The following is an 18027-nucleotide window of genomic DNA, read 5'->3' as shown; positions in this document are numbered from 1 at the left end:
TAACTCGGTGAGATGATTTCAAAGAACACAAAGAAGTTTCTCAGAAAGCTTCTTTCTCTTTGTTATCGGAGGATATTTCATTTGGCCCTATAGTCTTCAAAGGGATCCTAAATATCTGTTCTCAGATTTCACAGAAATAAGGCTAGCAAAGAGATCGACGAAATACAGATGTAACTCTGTGAGATGAATTAACAGAACACTAAGCAGTTTCTCAGAAAGCTTTTTTCCAGATTTCATCTGAAGATATTTCCATTTTCACCATAGCCCTCTATGGGCATAAAATTATCACTTTGCCAATTCCACAAGAACTATCTTAGCGAAAGGCTTCTTGAGGGGAAAGCTGTAACTCCGTGAGATGATTTCACAGAACACAAAGAAGTTTCTCAGAAAGCTTCTTTCTATTTGTTATCGGAGGATATTTCCTTTGGCCCTATAGTCTTCCAAGGGATCCGAAATATCTATTCTCAGATTCCACAGAAATAAGGCTAGCAAAGAGATGCACGAAATACAGATGAAAGTCTGTGAGATGAATTAATAGAACACTAAGCAGTTTCTCACAAACCTTCTTTCCAGATTTCATCTGAGGATATTTCCTTTTTCACCATAGCCCTCCATGGGCTTGCAAATGTCACTTTGCCAATTCCACAAGAACTGTCTTAGCGAAAGGCTTCTTGAGGGGAAAGCTGTAACTCTGTGAGATGATTTCACAGAACACAAGGAAGTTTCTCAGAAAGCTTCTTTCTCTTTGTAATCGGAGGATATTTCCTTTGGCCCTATAGTCTTCAAAGGGATCCGAAATATCTGTTCTCAGATTCCACAGAAATAAGGCTAGCAAAGAGATCCACGAAATACAGATGTAAGCCTGTGAGATGAATTAACAGAACACTAAGCAGTTTCTCAGAAACCTTCTTTCCAGATTTCATCTGAGGATATTTCCTTTTTCACCATTGCCCTCTATGGGCTTCCAAATATCACCTTGCCAATTCCACAAGAACTGTCTTAGCGAAAGGCTTCTTGAGGGGAAAGCTGTAACTCTGTGAGATGATTTCATAGAACACAAAGAAGTTTCTCAGAAATCTTCATTCTCTTTGTTATAGGAGGATATTTCCTTTGTCCCTATAGTCTTCCAAAGGATCCGCAATATCTGTTCTCAGATTCCACAGAAATAAGGCTAGCAAAGAGATCCACGAAATACAGATGTAACTCTGTGAGATGAATTAACAGAACACTAAGCAGTTTCTCAGAAAGCTTCTTTCCAGATTTCATCTGAGGATATTTCCTTTTTCACCATAGCCCTCTATGGGCTTCCAAATATCACTTTGCCAATTCCACAAGAACTGTCTTACGAAAGGCTTCTTGAGGGGAAAGCTGTAACTCTGTGAGATGATTTCACAGAACACAAAGAAGTTTCTCAGAAAGCTTCTTTCTCTTTGTTATCGGAGGATATTTCCTTTGGCCCTATAGTCTTCAAAGGGATCCGAAATATTTGTTCTCAGATTCCACAGAAATAAGGCTAGCAAAGAGATCCACGAAATACAGATGTAACTCTGTGAGTTGAATTAACAGAACACTAAGCAGTTTCTAAGAAACCTTCTTTCCAGATTCCATCTGAGGATATTTCCATTTTCACCGTAGCCCTCTATGGGCTTCCAAATATCACTTTGCCAATTCCACAAGAACTGTCTTAGCTAAAGGCTTCTTGAGGGGAAAGCTGTAACTCGGTGAGATGATTTCAAAGAACACAAAGAAGTTTCTCAGAAAGCTTCTTTCTCTTTGTTATCGGAGGATATTTCATTTGGCCCTATAGTCTTCAAAGGGATCCTAAATATCTGTTCTCAGATTTCACAGAAATAAGGCTAGCAAAGAGATCCACGAAATACAGATGTAACTCTGTGAGATGAATTAACAGAACACTAAGCAGTTTCTCAGAAAGCTTTTTTCCAGATTTCATCTGAAGATATTTCCATTTTCACCATAGCCCTCTATGGGCATAAAAATATCACTTTGCCAATTCCACAAGAACTATCTTAGCGAAAGGCTTCTTGAGGGGAAAGCTGTAACTCCGTGAGATGATTTCACAGAACACAAAGAAGTTTCTCAGAAAGCTTCTTTCTATTTGTTATCGGAGGATATTTCCTTTGGCCCTATAGTCTTCCAAGGGATCTGAAATATCTATTATCAGATTCCACAGAAATAAGGCTAGCAAAGAGATGCACGAAATACAGATGAAAGTCTGTGAGATGAATTAATAGAACACTAAGCAGTTTCTCACAAACCTTCTTTCCAGATTTCATCTGAGGATATTTCCTTTTTCACCATAGCCCTCTATGGGATTGCAAATGTCACTTTGCCAATTCCACAAGAACTGTCTTAGCGAAAGGCTTCTTGAGGGGAAAGCTGTAACTCTGTGAGATGATTTCACAGAACACAAGGAAGTTTCTCAGAAAGCTTCTTTCTCTTTGTAATCGGAGGATATTTCCTTTGGCCCTATAGTCTTCCAAGGGATCCGAAATATATGTTCTCAGATTCCACAGAAATAAGGCTAGCAAAGAGATGCACGAAATACAGGGGTAACTCTGTCAGATGAATTAACGAACACTAAGCAGTTTCTCAGAAAGCTTCTTTCCAGATTTCATCTGAGGATATTTCCTTTTTCAACATAGCCCTCTATGGGCTTCCAAATATCACTTTGCCAATTCCACAAGAACTGTCTTAGCCAAAGGCTTCTTGAGGGGAAAGCTGTAACTCTGTGAGATGATTTCACAGAACACAAAGAAGTTTCTCAGAAAGCTTCTTTCTCTTTGTTATCGGAGGATATTTCCTTTGGCCCTATAGTCTTCCAAAGGATCCGCAATATCTGTTCTCAGATTCCACAGAAATAAGGCTAGCAAAGAGATCCACGAAATACAGATGTAACTCTGTGAGATGAATTAACAGAACACTAAGCAGTTTCTCAGAAAGCTTCTTTCCAGATTTCATCTGAGGATATTTCCTTTTTCACCATAGCCCTCTATGGGCTTCCAAATATCACTTTGCCAATTCCACAAGAACTGTCTTAGCGAAAGGCTTCTTGAGGGGAAAGCTGTAACTCTGTGAGATGATTTCACAGAACACAAAGAAGTTTCTCAGAAAGCTTCTTTCTCTTTGTTATCGGAGGATATTTCCTTTGGCCCTATAGTCTTCAAAGGGATCCGAAATATTTGTTCTCAGATTCCACAGAAATAAGGCTAGCAAAGAGATCCACGAAATACAGATGTAACTCTGTGAGATGAATTAACAGAACACTAAGCAGTTTCTAAGAAAGCTTCTTTCCAGATTCCATCTGAGGATATTTCCATTTTCACCGTAGACCTCTATGGGCTTCCAAATATCACTTTGCCAATTCCACAAGAACTGTCTTAGCTAAAGGCTTCTTGAGGGGAAAGCTGTAACTCGGTGAGATGATTTCAAAGAACACAAAGAAGTTTCTCAGAAAGCTTCTTTCTCTTTGTTATCGGAGGATATTTCATTTGGCCCTATAGTCTTCAAAGGGATCCTAAATATCTGTTCTCAGATTTCACAGAAATAAGGCTAGCAAAGAGATCGACGAAATACAGATGTAACTCTGTGAGATGAATTAACAGAACACTAAGCAGTTTCTCAGAAAGCTTTTTTCCAGATTTCATCTGAAGATATTTCCATTTTCACCATAGCCCTCTATGGGCATAAAATTATCACTTTGCCAATTCCACAAGAACTATCTTAGCGAAAGGCTTCTTGAGGGGAAAGCTGTAACTCCGTGAGATGATTTCACAGAACACAAAGAAGTTTCTCAGAAAGCTTCTTTCTATTTGTTATCGGAGGATATTTCCTTTGGCCCTATAGTCTTCCAAGGGATCCGAAATATCTATTCTCAGATTCCACAGAAATAAGGCTAGCAAAGAGATGCACGAAATACAGATGAAAGTCTGTGAGATGAATTAATAGAACACTAAGCAGTTTCTCACAAACCTTCTTTCCAGATTTCATCTGAGGATATTTCCTTTTTCACCATAGCCCTCCATGGGCTTGCAAATGTCACTTTGCCAATTCCACAAGAACTGTCTTAGCGAAAGGCTTCTTGAGGGGAAAGCTGTAACTCTGTGAGATGATTTCACAGAACACAAGGAAGTTTCTCAGAAAGCTTCTTTCTCTTTGTAATCGGAGGATATTTCCTTTGGCCCTATAGTCTTCAAAGGGATCCGAAATATTTGTTCTCAGATTCCACAGAAATAAGGCTAGCAAAGAGATCCACGAAATACAGATGTAACTCTGTGAGATGAATTAACAGAACACTAAGCAGTTTCTAAGAAACCTTCTTTCCAGATTCCATCTGAGGATATTTCCATTTTCACCGTAGCCCTCTATGGGCTTCCAAATATCACTTTGCCAATTCCACAAGAACTGTCTTAGCTAAAGGCTTCTTGAGGGGAAAGCTGTAACTCGGTGAGATGATTTCAAAGAACACAAAGAAGTTTCTCAGAAAGCTTCTTTCTCTTTGTTATCGGAGGATATTTCATTTGGCCCTATAGTCTTCAAAGGGATCCTAAATATCTGTTCTCAGATTTCACAGAAATAAGGCTAGCAAAGAGATCCACGAAATACAGATGTAACTCTGTGAGATGAATTAACAGAACACTAAGCAGTTTCTCAGAAAGCTTTTTTCCAGATTTCATCTGAAGATATTTCCATTTTCACCATAGCCCTCTATGGGCATAAAAATATCACTTTGCCAATTCCACAAGAACTATCTTAGCGAAAGGCTTCTTGAGGGGAAAGCTGTAACTCCGTGAGATGATTTCACAGAACATAAAGAAGTTTCTCAGAAAGCTTCTTTCTATTTGTTATCGGAGGATATTTCCTTTGGCCCTATAGTCTTCCATGGGATCTGAAATATCTATTCTCAGATTCCACAGAAATAAGGCTAGCAAAGAGATGCACGAAATACAGATGAAAGTCTGTGAGATGAATTAATAGAACACTAAGCAGTTTCTCACAAACCTTCTTTCCAGATTTCATCTGAGGATATTTCCTTTTTCACCATAGCCCTCTATGGGATTGCAAATGTCACTTTGCCAATTCCACAAGAACTGTCTTAGCGAAAGGCTTCTTGAGGGGAAAGCTGTAACTCTGTGAGATGATTTCACAGAACACAAGGAAGTTTCTCAGAAAGCTTCTTTCTCTTTGTAATCGGAGGATATTTCCTTTGGCCCTATAGTCTTCCAAGGGATCCGAAATATATGTTCTCAGATTCCACAGAAATAAGGCTAGCAAAGAGATGCACGAAATACAGGGGTAACTCTGTGGGATGAATTAACGAACACTAAGCAGTTTCTCAGAAAGCTTCTTTCCAGATTTCATCTGAGGATATTTCCTTTTTCAACATAGCCCTCTATGGGCTTCCAAATATCACTTTGCCAATTCCACAAGAACTGTCTTAGCCAAAGGCTTCTTGAGGGGAAAGCTGTAACTCTGTGAGATGATTTCACAGAACACAAAGAAGTTTCTCAGAAAGCTTCTTTCTCTTTGTTATCGGAGGATATTTCCTTTGGCCCTATAGTCTTCCAAAGGATCCGCAATATCTGTTCTCAGATTCCACAGAAATAAGGCTAGCAAAGAGATCCACGAAATACAGATGTAACTCTGTGAGATTAATTAACAGAACACTAAGCAGTTTCTCAGAAAGCTTCTTTCCAGATTTCATCTGAGGATATTTCCTTTTTCACCATAGCCCTCTATGGGCTTCCAAATATCACTTTGCCAATTCCACAAGAACTGTCTTAGCGAAAGGCTTCTTGAGGGGAAAGCTGTAACTCTGTGAGATGATTTCACAGAACACAAAGAAGTTTCTCAGAAAGCTTCTTTCTCTTTGTTATCGGAGGATATTTCCTTTGGCCCTATAGTCTTCAAAGGGATCCGAAATATTTGTTCTCAGATTCCACAGAAATAAGGCTAGCAAAGAGATCCACGAAATACAGATGTAACTCTGTGAGATGAATTAACAGAACACTAAGCAGTTTCTAAGAAACCTTCTTTCCAGATTCCATCTGAGGATATTTCCATTTTCACCGTAGCCCTCTATGGGCTTCCAAATATCACTTTGCCAATTCCACAAGAACTGTCTTAGCTAAAGGCTTCTTGAGGGGAAAGCTGTAACTCGGTGAGATGATTTCAAAGAACACAAAGAAGTTTCTCAGAAAGCTTCTTTCTCTTTGTTATCGGAGGATATTTCATTTGGCCCTGTAGTCTTCAAAGGGATCCTAAATATCTGTTCTCAGATTTCACAGAAATAAGGCTAGCAAAGAGATCCACGAAATACAGATGTAACTCTGTGAGATGAATTAACAGAACACTAAGCAGTTTCTCAGAAAGCTTTTTTCCAGATTTCATCTGAAGATATTTCCATTTTCACCATAGCCCTCTATGGCATAAAATTATCACTTTGCCAATTCCACAAGAACTATCTTAGCGAAAGGCTTCTTGAGGGGAAAGCTGTAACTCCGTGAGATGATTTCACAGAACACAAAGAAGTTTCTCAGAAAGCTTCTTTCTATTTGTTATCGGAGGATATTTCCTTTGGCCCTATAGTCTTCCAAGGGATCCGAAATATCTATTCTCAGATTCCACAGAAATAAGGCTAGCAAAGAGATGCACGAAATACAGATGAAAGTCTGTGAGATGAATTAATAGAACACTAAGCAGTTTCTCACAAACCTTCTTTCCAGATTTCATCTGAGGATATTTCCTTTTTCACCATAGCCCTCTATGGGCTTGCAAATGTCACTTTGCTAATTCCACAAGAACTGTCTTAGCGAAAGGCTTCTTGAGGGGAAAGCTGTAACTCTGTGAGATGATTTCACAGAACACAAGGAAGTTTCTCAGAAAGCTTCTTTCTCTTTGTAATCGGAGGATATTTCCTTTGGCCCTATAGTCTTCCAAGGGATCCGAAATATATGTTCTCAGATTCCACAGAAATAAGGCTAGCAAAGAGATGCACGAAGTACAGGGGTAACTCTGTGAGATGAATTAACGAACACTAAGCAGTTTCTCAGAAAGCTTCTTTCCAGATTTCATCTGAAGATATTTCCTTTTTCAACATAGCCCTCTATGGGCTTCCAAATATCACTTTGCCAATTCCACAAGAACTGTCTTAGCCAAAGGCTTCTTGAGGGGAAAGCTGTAACTCTGTGAGATGATTTCACAGAACACAAAGAAGTTTCTCAGAAAGCTTCTTTCTCTTTGTTATCGGAGGATATTTCCTTTGGCCCTATAGTCTTCAAAAGGATCCGAAATATCTGTTCTCAGATTCCACAGAAATAAGGCTAGCAAAGAGATCCACGAAATACAGATGTAACTCTGTGAGATGAATTAACAGAACACTAAGCAGTTTCTCAGAAAGCTTTTTTCCAGATTTCATCTGAAGATATTTCCATTTTCACCGTGGCCCTCTGTGGGCATCCAAATATCACTTTGCCAATTCCACAAGAACTATCTTAGCGAAAGGCTTCTTGAGGGGAAAGCTGTAACTCTGTGAGATGATTTCACAGAACACAAAGAAGTTTCTCAGAAAGCTTCTTTCTCTTTGTTATCGGAGGATATTTCCTTTGGCCCTATAGTCTTCCAAGGGATCCGAAATATCTGCTCTCAGATTCCACAGAAATAAGGCTAGCAAAGAGATCCACGAAATACAGATGAAAGTCTGTGAGATGAATTAATAGAACACTAAGCAGTTTCTCACAAACCTTCTTTCCAGATTTCATCTGAGGATATTTCCTTTTTCACCATAGCCCTCTATGGGCTTGCAAATGTCACTTTGCCAATTCCACAAGAACTGTCTTAGCGAAAGGCTTCTTGAGGGGAATGCTGTAACTCTGGAAGATGATTTCACAGAACACAAGGAAGTTTCTCAGAAAGCTTCTTTCTCCTTCTTATCGGAGTATATTTCCTTTGGCCCTATAGTCTTCCAAGGGATCCGCAATATCTGTTCTCACATTCCACAGAAATAAGGCTAGCAAAGAGATCCAGGAAATACAGATGTAACTCTGTGAGGTGAATTAACAGAACACTAAGCAGTTTCTCAGAAAGCTTCTTTCCAGATTTCATCTGATGATATTTTCTTTTTCACCATAGCCCTCTATGGGCTTCCAAATATCACTTTGCCTATTCCACATGAACTGTCTTAGCGAAAGGCTTCTTGAGGGGAAAGCTGTAACTCTGTGAGATGATTTCACAGAACACAAAGAAGTTTCTCAGAAAGCTTCTTTCTCTTTGTTATCGGAGGATATTTCCTTTGGCCCTATAGTCTTCCAAGGGATCCGAAATATCTGTTCTCAGATTCCACAGAAATAAGGCTAGCAATGAGATCCACGAAATACAGATGTAACTCTGTGAGATGAATTAACAGAACACTAAGCAGTTTCTCAGAAAGCTTCTTTCCAGAATTCATCTTAGTATATTTCCTTTTTCACCATGGCCCTCTATGGGCTTCCAAATATCACTTTGCCAATTCCACAAGAACTGTCTTAGCGAAAGGCTTCTTGAGGGGAAAGCTGTAACTCTGTGAGATGATTTCACAGAACACAAGGAAGTTTCTCAGAAAGCTTCTTTCTCTTTGTTATCGGAGGATATTTCCTTTGGCCCTATAGTCTTCCAAGGGATCCGAAATATCTGTTCTCAGATTCCACAGAAATAAGGCTAGCAAAGAGATCCACGAAATACAGATGTATCTCTGGGAGATGAATTAACAGAACACTAAGCAGTTTCTCAGAAAGCTTCTTTCCAGATTTCATCTGAGGATATTTCCTTTTTCACCATAGCCCCTATGGGCTTCCAAATATCACCTTGCCAATTCCACAAGAACCGTCTTAGCGAAAGGCTTCTTGAGGGGAAAGCTGTAACTCTGTGAGATGATTTCACAGAACACAAAGAAGTTTCTCAGAAAGATTCTTTCTCTTTGTTATTGGAGGATATTTCCTTTGGCCCTATAGTCTTCCAAGGGATCCGAAATATCTGTTTTCAGATTCCACAGAAATAAGGCTAGCAAAGAGATGCACGAAACACAGATATAACTCTCTGAGATGAATTAACAGAACACTAAGCAGTTTCTCAGAAAGTTTCTTTCCAGATTTCATCTGAGGATATTTCCTTTTTCACCATAGAACTCTATGGGCTTCCAAATATCACTTTGCCTATTCCACAAGAAATGTCTTAGCGAAAGGCTTCTTGAGGGGAAAGCTGTAACTCTGTGAGATGATTCCACAGAACACAAAGAAGTTTCTCAGAAAGCTTCTTTCTCTTTGTTATCGGAGGATATTTCCTTTGGCCCTATAGTCTTCAAAGGGATCCGAAATATCTGTTCTCAGATTCCACAGAAATAAGGCTAGCAAAGAGATCCACGAAATACAGATGTAACTCTGTGAGATGAATTAACGAACACTAAGCAGTTTCTCAGAAAGCTTCTTTCCGGATTCCATCTGAGGATATTTCCATTTTCACCATAGCCCTCTATGGGCTTCCAAATATCACTTTGCCAATTCCACAAGAACTGTCTTAGCGAAAGGCTTCTTGAGGGGAAAGCTGTAACTCTGTGAGATGATTTCACAGAACACAAAGAAGTTTCTCAGAAAGGTTCTTTCTCTTTGTTATCGGAGGATATTTCCTTTGGCCGTATAGTGTTCAATGGGATACGAAATATCTGTTCTCAGATTCCACAGAAATAAGGTTAGTAAAGAGATCCACGAAATACAGATGTAACTCTGTGAGATGAATTAACAGAACACTAAGCAGTTTCTCAGAAAGCTTCTTTCCAGATTTCATCTGAGGATATTTCCTTTTTCACCATAGCCCTCTATGGGCTTCCAAATATCACTTTGCCAGTTCCACAAGAACTGTCTTAGCGAAAGGCTTCTTGAGGGGAAAGCTGTAACTGTGTGAGATGATTTCACAGAACACAAGTAAGTTTCTCAGAAAGCTTCTTTCTCTTTGTTATCGGAGGATATTTCCTTTGGCCCTATAGTCTTCCAAGGGATCCGAAATATCTGTTCTCAGATTCCACAGAAATAAGGCTAGCAAAGAGATCCACGAAATACAGATGTAACTCTGTGAGATGAATCAACAGAACACTAAGCAGTTTCTCAGAAGGCTTCTTTTCAGATTTCATCTGAGGATATTTCCTTTTCCACCATAGCCCTCCATGGGCTTCCAAATGTCACTTTGCCAATTCCACAAGAACTGTCTTAGCGAAAGGCTTCTTGAGGGGAAAGCTGTAACTCTGTGAGATGATTTCACAGAACACAAGGAAGTTTCTCAGAAAGCTTCTTTCTCTTTGTTATCGGAGGATATTTCCTTTGCTCCTATAGTCTTCAATGGGATCCGAAATATCTGTTCTCAGATTCCACAGAAATAAGGCTAGCAAAGAGATCCACGAAATACAGATGTAACTCTGTGAGATGAATTAACAGAACACTAAGCAGTTTCTCAGAAAGCTTCTTTCCAGATTCCATCTGAGGATATTTCCATTTTCACCATAGCCCTCTATGGGCTTCCAAATATCACTTTGCCAATTCCACAAGAACTGTCTTAGCGAAAGGCTTCTTGAGGGGAAAGCTGTAACTCTGTGAGATGATTTCACAGAACACAAAGAAGTTTCTCAGAAAGCTTCTTTCTCTTTGTTATCGGAGGATATTTCCTTTGGCCCTATAGTCTTCCAAGGGATCCGAAATATCTATTCTCAGATTCCACAGAAATAAGGCTAGCAAAGAGATGCACGAAATACAGATGAAAGTCTGTGAGATGAATTAATAGAACACTAAGCAGTTTCTCACAAACCTTCTTTCCAGATTTCATCTGAGGATATTTCCTTTTTCACCATAGCCCTCTATGGGCTTGCAAATGTCACTTTGCCAATTCCACAAGAACTGTCTTAGCGAAAGGCTTCTTGAGGGGAAAGCTGTAACTCTGTGAGATGATTTCACAGAACACAAGGAAGTTTCTCAGAAAGCTTCTTTCTCTTTGTAATCGGAGGATATTTCCTTTGGCCCTATAGTCTTCAAAGGGATCCGAAATATTTGTTCTCAGATTCCACAGAAATAAGGCTAGCAAAGAGATCCACGAAATACAGATGTAACTCTGTGAGATGAATTAACAGAACACTAAGCAGTTTCTAAGAAACCTTCTTTCCAGATTCCATCTGAGGATATTTCCATTTTCACCGTAGCCCTCTATGGGCTTCCAAATATCACTTTGCCAATTCCACAAGAACTGTCTTAGCTAAAGGCTTCTTGAGGGGAAAGCTGTAACTCGGTGAGATGATTTCAAAGAACACAAAGAAGTTTCTCAGAAAGCTTCTTTCTCTTTGTTATCGGAGGATATTTCATTTGGCCCTATAGTCTTCAAAGGGATCCTAAATATCTGTTCTCAGATTTCACAGAAATAAGGCTAGCAAAGAGATCCACGAAATACAGATGTAACTCTGTGAGATGAATTAACAGAACACTAAGCAGTTTCTCAGAAAGCTTTTTTCCAGATTTCATCTGAAGATATTTCCATTTTCACCATAGCCCTCTATGGGCATAAAAATATCACTTTGCCAATTCCACAAGAACTATCTTAGCGAAAGGCTTCTTGAGGGGAAAGCTGTAACTCCGTGAGATGATTTCACAGAACATAAAGAAGTTTCTCAGAAAGCTTCTTTCTATTTGTTATCGGAGGATATTTCCTTTGGCCCTATAGTCTTCCATGGGATCTGAAATATCTATTCTCAGATTCCACAGAAATAAGGCTAGCAAAGAGATGCACGAAATACAGATGAAAGTCTGTGAGATGAATTAATAGAACACTAAGCAGTTTCTCACAAACCTTCTTTCCAGATTTCATCTGAGGATATTTCCTTTTTCACCATAGCCCTCTATGGGCTTGCAAATGTCACTTTGCCAATTCCCCAAGAACTGTCTTAGCGAAAGGCTTCTTGAGGGGAAAGCTGTAACTCTGTGAGATGATTTCACAGAACACAAGGAAGTTTCTCAGAAAGCTTCTTTCTCTTTGTAATCGGAGGATATTTCCTTTGGCCCTATAGTCTTCCAAGGGATCCGAAATATATGTTCTCAGATTCCACAGAAATAAGGCTAGCAAAGAGATGCACGAAATACAGGGGTAACTCTGTGAGATGAATTAACGAACACTAAGCAGTTTCTCAGAAAGCTTCTTTCCAGATTTCATCTGAGGATATTTCCTTTTTCAACATAGCCCTCTATGGGCTTCCAAATATCACTTTGCCAATTCCACAAGAACTGTCTTAGCCAAAGGCTTCTTGAGGGGAAAGCTGTAACTCTGTGAGATGATTTCACAGAACACAAAGAAGTTTCTCAGAAAGCTTCTTTCTCTTTGTTATCGGAGGATATTTCCTTTGGCCCTATAGTCTTCCAAAGGATCCGCAATATCTGTTCTCAGATTCCACAGAAATAAGGCTAGCAAAGAGATCCACGAAATACAGATGTAACTCTGTGAGATTAATTAACAGAACACTAAGCAGTTTCTCAGAAAGCTTCTTTCCAGATTTCATCTGAGGATATTTCCTTTTTCACCATAGCCCTCTATGGGCTTCCAAATATCACTTTGCCAATTCCACAAGAACTGTCTTAGCGAAAGGCTTCTTGAGGGGAAAGCTGTAACTCTGTGAGATGATTTCACAGAACACAAAGAAGTTTCTCAGAAAGCTTCTTTCTCTTTGTTATCGGAGGATATTTCCTTTGGCCCTATAGTCTTCAAAGGGATCCGAAATATTTGTTCTCAGATTCCACAGAAATAAGGCTAGCAAAGAGATCCACGAAATACAGATGTAACTCTGTGAGATGAATTAACAGAACACTAAGCAGTTTCTAAGAAAGCTTCTTTCCAGATTCCATCTGAGGATATTTCCATTTTCACCGTAGCCCTCTATGGGCTTCCAAATATCACTTTGCCAATTCCACAAGAACTGTCTTAGCTAAAGGCTTCTTGAGGAGAAACCTGTAACTCGGTGAGATGATTTCAAAGAACACAAAGAAGTTTCTCAGAAAGCTTCTTTCTCTTTGTTATCGGAGGATATTTCATTTGGCCCTATAGTCTTCAAAGGGATCCTAAATATCTGTTCTCAGATTTCACAGAAATAAGGCTAGCAAAGAGATCCACGAAATACAGATGTAACTCTGTGAGATGAATTAACAGAACACTAAGCAGTTTCTCAGAAAGCTTCTTTCCAGATTTCATCTGAGGATATTTCCTTTTTCACCGTAGCCCTCTATGGGCTTCCAAATATCACCTTTCCAATGCCACAAGAACTGTCTTAGCGAAAGGCTTCTTGAGGGGAAAGCTGTAACTCTGTGAGATGATTTCACAGAACACAAAGAAGTTTCTCAGAAAGCTTCTTTCTCTTTGTTATCGGAGGATATTTCCTTTGGCCCTATAGTCTTCAAAGGGATCCGAAATATCTGTTCTCAGATCCACAGAAATAAGGCTACCAAAGAGATCCACGAAATACAGGTGTAACTCTGTGAGATGAATTAACAGAACACTAAGCAGTTTCTCAGAAAGCTTCTTTCCAGATTTCATCTGAGGATATTTCCTTTTTCACGATAGCCCTCTATGGGCTTCCAAATGTCACTTTGCAAATCCACAAGAACTGTCTTAGCGAAAGGCTTCTTGAGGGGAAAGCTGTAACTCTGTGAGATGATTTCACAGAACACAAAGAAGTTTCTCAGAAAGCTTCTTTCTCTTTGTTATCGGAGGATATTTTCTTTGGCCCTGTAGTCTTCAAAGGCATGCAAAATTTCTGTTCTCAGATTCCACAGAGATAAGTCAGGGAAAGAGATCCACGAAACACAGATGTAACTCTGTGAGATGAATTAACAGAACACTAAGCAGTTTCTCAGGAAGCTTCTTTCCAGATTTCATCTGAGGTTATTTCCTTTTTCACCATCTCCCACTATGGGCTTCCAAATATCACCTTGCCAATTCCACAAGAACTGTCTTAGCGAAAGGCTTCTGGAGGGGAAAGCTGTAACTCTGTGAGATGATTTCACAGAACACAAAGAAGTTTCTCAGAAAGCTTCTTTCTCTTTGTTATCGGAGGATAATTCCTTTGGCCCTATAGTCTTCAAAGGGATCCGAAATATCTGTTCTCATATCCACAGAAATAAGGCTAGCAAAGAGATCCACTAAATACAGATGTAACTCTGTGAGATGAATTAACAGAACACTAAGTAGTTTCTCAGAAAGCTTCTTTCCAGATTTCATCTGAGGATATTTCTATTTTCACCATAGCCCTTTATGGGCTTGCAAATATCACTTTGCCAATTCCACAAGAACTGTCTTAGCGAAAGGCTTCTTGAGGGGAAACCTGTAATTCTGTGAGATGATTTCACAGAACACAAAGAAGTTTCTAAGAAAGCTTCTTTCCCTTTGTTATAAGAGTTTATTTCCTTTGGCCCTATAGTCTTCCAAGGCATCCGAAATATCTGTTCTCAGATTCCACAGAAATAAGGCTAGCAAAGAGATCCACGAAATACAGATGTAACTCTGTGAGATGAATTAACAGAACACTAAGCAGTTTCTCAGAAAGCTTCTTTCCAGATTTCATCTGAGGATATTTCCTTTTTCAACATAGCCCTCTATGGGCTTCCAAATATCACTTTGCCATTTCCACAACAACTGTCTTAGCGAAAGGCTTCTTGAGGGGAAAGCTGTAACTCTGTGAGATGATTTCACAGAACACAAAGAAGTTTCTCAAAAAGCGTCTTTCATTTTGTTATCGGAAGTTATTTCCTTTGGCCCTATAGTCTTCAAAGGGATCCGATATATCTGTTCTCAGATTCCACAGAAATAAGGCTAGCAAAGAGATCCACGAAATACAGATGTAACTCTGTAAGTGGAAGTCACGTATCACAGAGCTGTTTCTGAGAAAGCTTCTTTCCATATTTCATCTGAGGATATTTCCTTTTTCACCATAGCCCTCTATGGGCTTCCAAATATCGCTTTGCCAATTCCACAAGAACTGTCTTAGTGAAAGGCTTCTTGAAGGGAAAGCTGTAACTCGTGAGATGATTTCACAGAACACAAAGAAGTTTCTCAGAAAGCTTCTTTCTCTTTGTTATCGGAGGATATTGCCTTTGGCCCTATAGTCTTCCAAGGGATCCGAAATATCTGTTCTCAGATTCCACAGAAATAAGGCTAGCAAAGAGATCCACGAAATACAGTTGTAACTCTGTGAGATGAATTAACAGAACACTAAGCAGTTTCTCAGAAAGCTTCTTTCCAGATTTCATCTGAGGATATTTCCTTTTCCACCATAGCCCTCTATGGGCTTCCAAATATCACTTTGCCAATTCCACAAGAACTGTCTTAGCGAAAGGCTGCTTGAGGGGAAAGCTGTAACTCTGTGAGATGATTTCACAGAACACAAAGAAGTTTCTCAGAAAGCTTCTTTCTCTTTGTTATCGGAGGATATTTCCTTTGGCCCTATAGTCTTCAAGGGATCCGAAATATCTGTTCTCAGATCCACAGATATAAGGCTAGCAAAGAGATCGACGAAATACAGATGTAACTCTGTGCGATGAATTAACAGAACACTAAGCAGTTTCTCAGAAAGCTTCTTTCCAGATTTCATCTGAGGATATTTCCTTTTTCACAATAGCCCACTAGGGGCTTCCAAATATCACATCTCCAATTCCACAAGAACTATCTTAGCGAAAGGCTTCTTAAGGGGAATGCTGTAATTCTGTGAGATGATTTCACAGAACACAAAGAAGTTTCTCAGAAAGCTTCTTTCCCTTTGTTATCGGAGGTTATTTCCTTTGGCCCTATAGTCTTCCAAGGGATCCGAAATATCTGTTCTCAGATTCCACAGAAATAAGGCTAGCAAAGAGATCCACGAAATACAGATGTAACTCTGTGAGATGAATTAGCAGAACATTATACAGTTTCTCAGAAAGCTCCTTTCCAGATTTCATCTGAGGATATTTCCTTTTTCACCATAGCCCTCTATGGGCTTCCAAATATCACTTTGCGAATTCCACAAGAACTGTCTTAGCGAAAGACTTCTTGAGGGGAATGCTGTAACTCTGTGAGATGATTTCACAGAACACAAAGAAGTTTCTCAGAAAGCTTCTTTCTCTTTGTTATCGGAGGATATTTCCTTTGGCCCTATAGTCTTCCAAGGGATCCGCAATATCTGTTCTCAGATTCCACAGAAATAAGGCTAGCAATGAGATCCACGAAATACAGATGTAACTCTGTGAGGTGAATTAACAGAACACTAAGCAGTTTCTCAGAAAGCTTCTTTCCAGAATTCATCTGAGGATATTTCCTTTTTCACCGTAGCCCTCTATGGCCTTCCAAATATCACTTTGCCAATTCCACAAGAACTCTCTTAGCGAAAGGCTTCTTGAGGGGAAAGCTGTAACTCTGTGAGATGATTTCACAGACACAAAGAAGTTTCTCAGAAAGCTTCTTTCTCTTTGTTATCGGAGGATATTTTGTTTGGCCCTATAGTCTTCCAAGGGATCCGAAATATCAGTTATCAGATTCCACAGAAATAAGGCTAGAAAAGAGATCCACGAAATACAGATGTAACTCTGTGAGATGAATTAACAGAACACTAAGCAGTTTCTCAGAAAGCTTCTTTCCAGATTTCATCTGAGGATATTTCCTTTTTCACCATAGCCCTCTATGGCCTTCCAAATATCACTTTGCCAATTCCACAAGAACTGTCTTAGCGAAAGGCTTCTTGAGGGGAAAGCTGTAACTCTGTGAGATGATTTCACAGAACACAAAGAAGTTTCTCAGAAAGCTTCTTTCTCTTTGTTATCATAGGATGTTTCCTTTGGCCCTATAATCTTCCAAGGGATCCGAAATATCTGTTCTCAGATTCCACAGAAATAAGGCTAGCAGTGAGATACACGAAATACAGATGTAACTCTGTGAGATGAATTAACAGAACGCTAAGCAGTTTCTCAGAAAGCTTCTTTCCAGATTTCATCTGAGGATATTTCCTTTTTCACCATAGCCCTCTATGGGCTTCCAAATATCACTTTGCCAATTCCACAAGAACTGTCTTAGCGAAAGGCTTTTTGAGGGGAAAGCTGTAACTCTGTGAGGTGATTTCACAGAACACAAAGAAGTTTCTCAGAAAGCTTCCTTCTCTTTGTTATCGGAGGATATTTTCTTTGGCCCTATAGTCTTCCAAGGGATCGAAATATCTGTTCTCAGATTCCACAGATATGAGGCTAGCAAAGAGATCCACGAAATACAGATGTAACTCTGTGAGATGAATTAACAGAACACTAAGAAGTTTCTCAGAAAGTTTCTTTCCAGATTTGATCTGGAGATATTTCCTTTTTCACCATAGCCCTCGATGGCCTTCCAAATATCACTTTGCAAATTCCACAAGAACTGTCTTAGCGAAAGGTTTCTTGAGGAGAAAGCTGTAACTCAGTGAGATGATTTCACAGAACACAAAGAAGTTTCTCAGAAAGCTTCTTTCTCTTTGTTATCGGAGGATATTTCCTTTGGCCCTATAGTCTTCCAAGGGATCCGAAATATCTGTTCTCAGATTCCACAGAAATAAGGCTAGAAAAGGGATCCACGAAATACAGTTGTAACTCTGTGAGATGAATTAACAGAACACTAAGCAGTTTCTCAGAAAGCTTCTTTCCAGATTTCATCTGAGGATATTCCCTTTTTCACCATAGCACTCTATGGGCTTCCAAATATCACTTTGCCAATTCCACAAGAACTGTCTTAGCGAAAGGCTTCTTTAGGGGAAAGCTGTAACTCTGTGAGATGATTTCACAGAACACAAAGAAGTTTCTCAGAAAGCTTCTATCTCTTTGTTATCGGAGGATATTTCATTTGGCCCTACAGTCTTCCAAGGGATCCGAAATATCTGTTCTCAGATTCCACAGAAATAAGGCTAGCAATGAGATACACGAAATACAGATGTAACTCTGTGAGATGAATTAACAGGACGCTAAGCAG

This window comes from Macaca mulatta, chromosome 13 (genome assembly GCF_049350105.2).
Source record: "Macaca mulatta isolate MMU2019108-1 chromosome 13, T2T-MMU8v2.0, whole genome shotgun sequence".
Lineage (NCBI taxonomy): Eukaryota > Metazoa > Chordata > Mammalia > Primates > Cercopithecidae > Macaca > Macaca mulatta.
Note: the sequence above shows the minus strand (reverse complement) of the source record.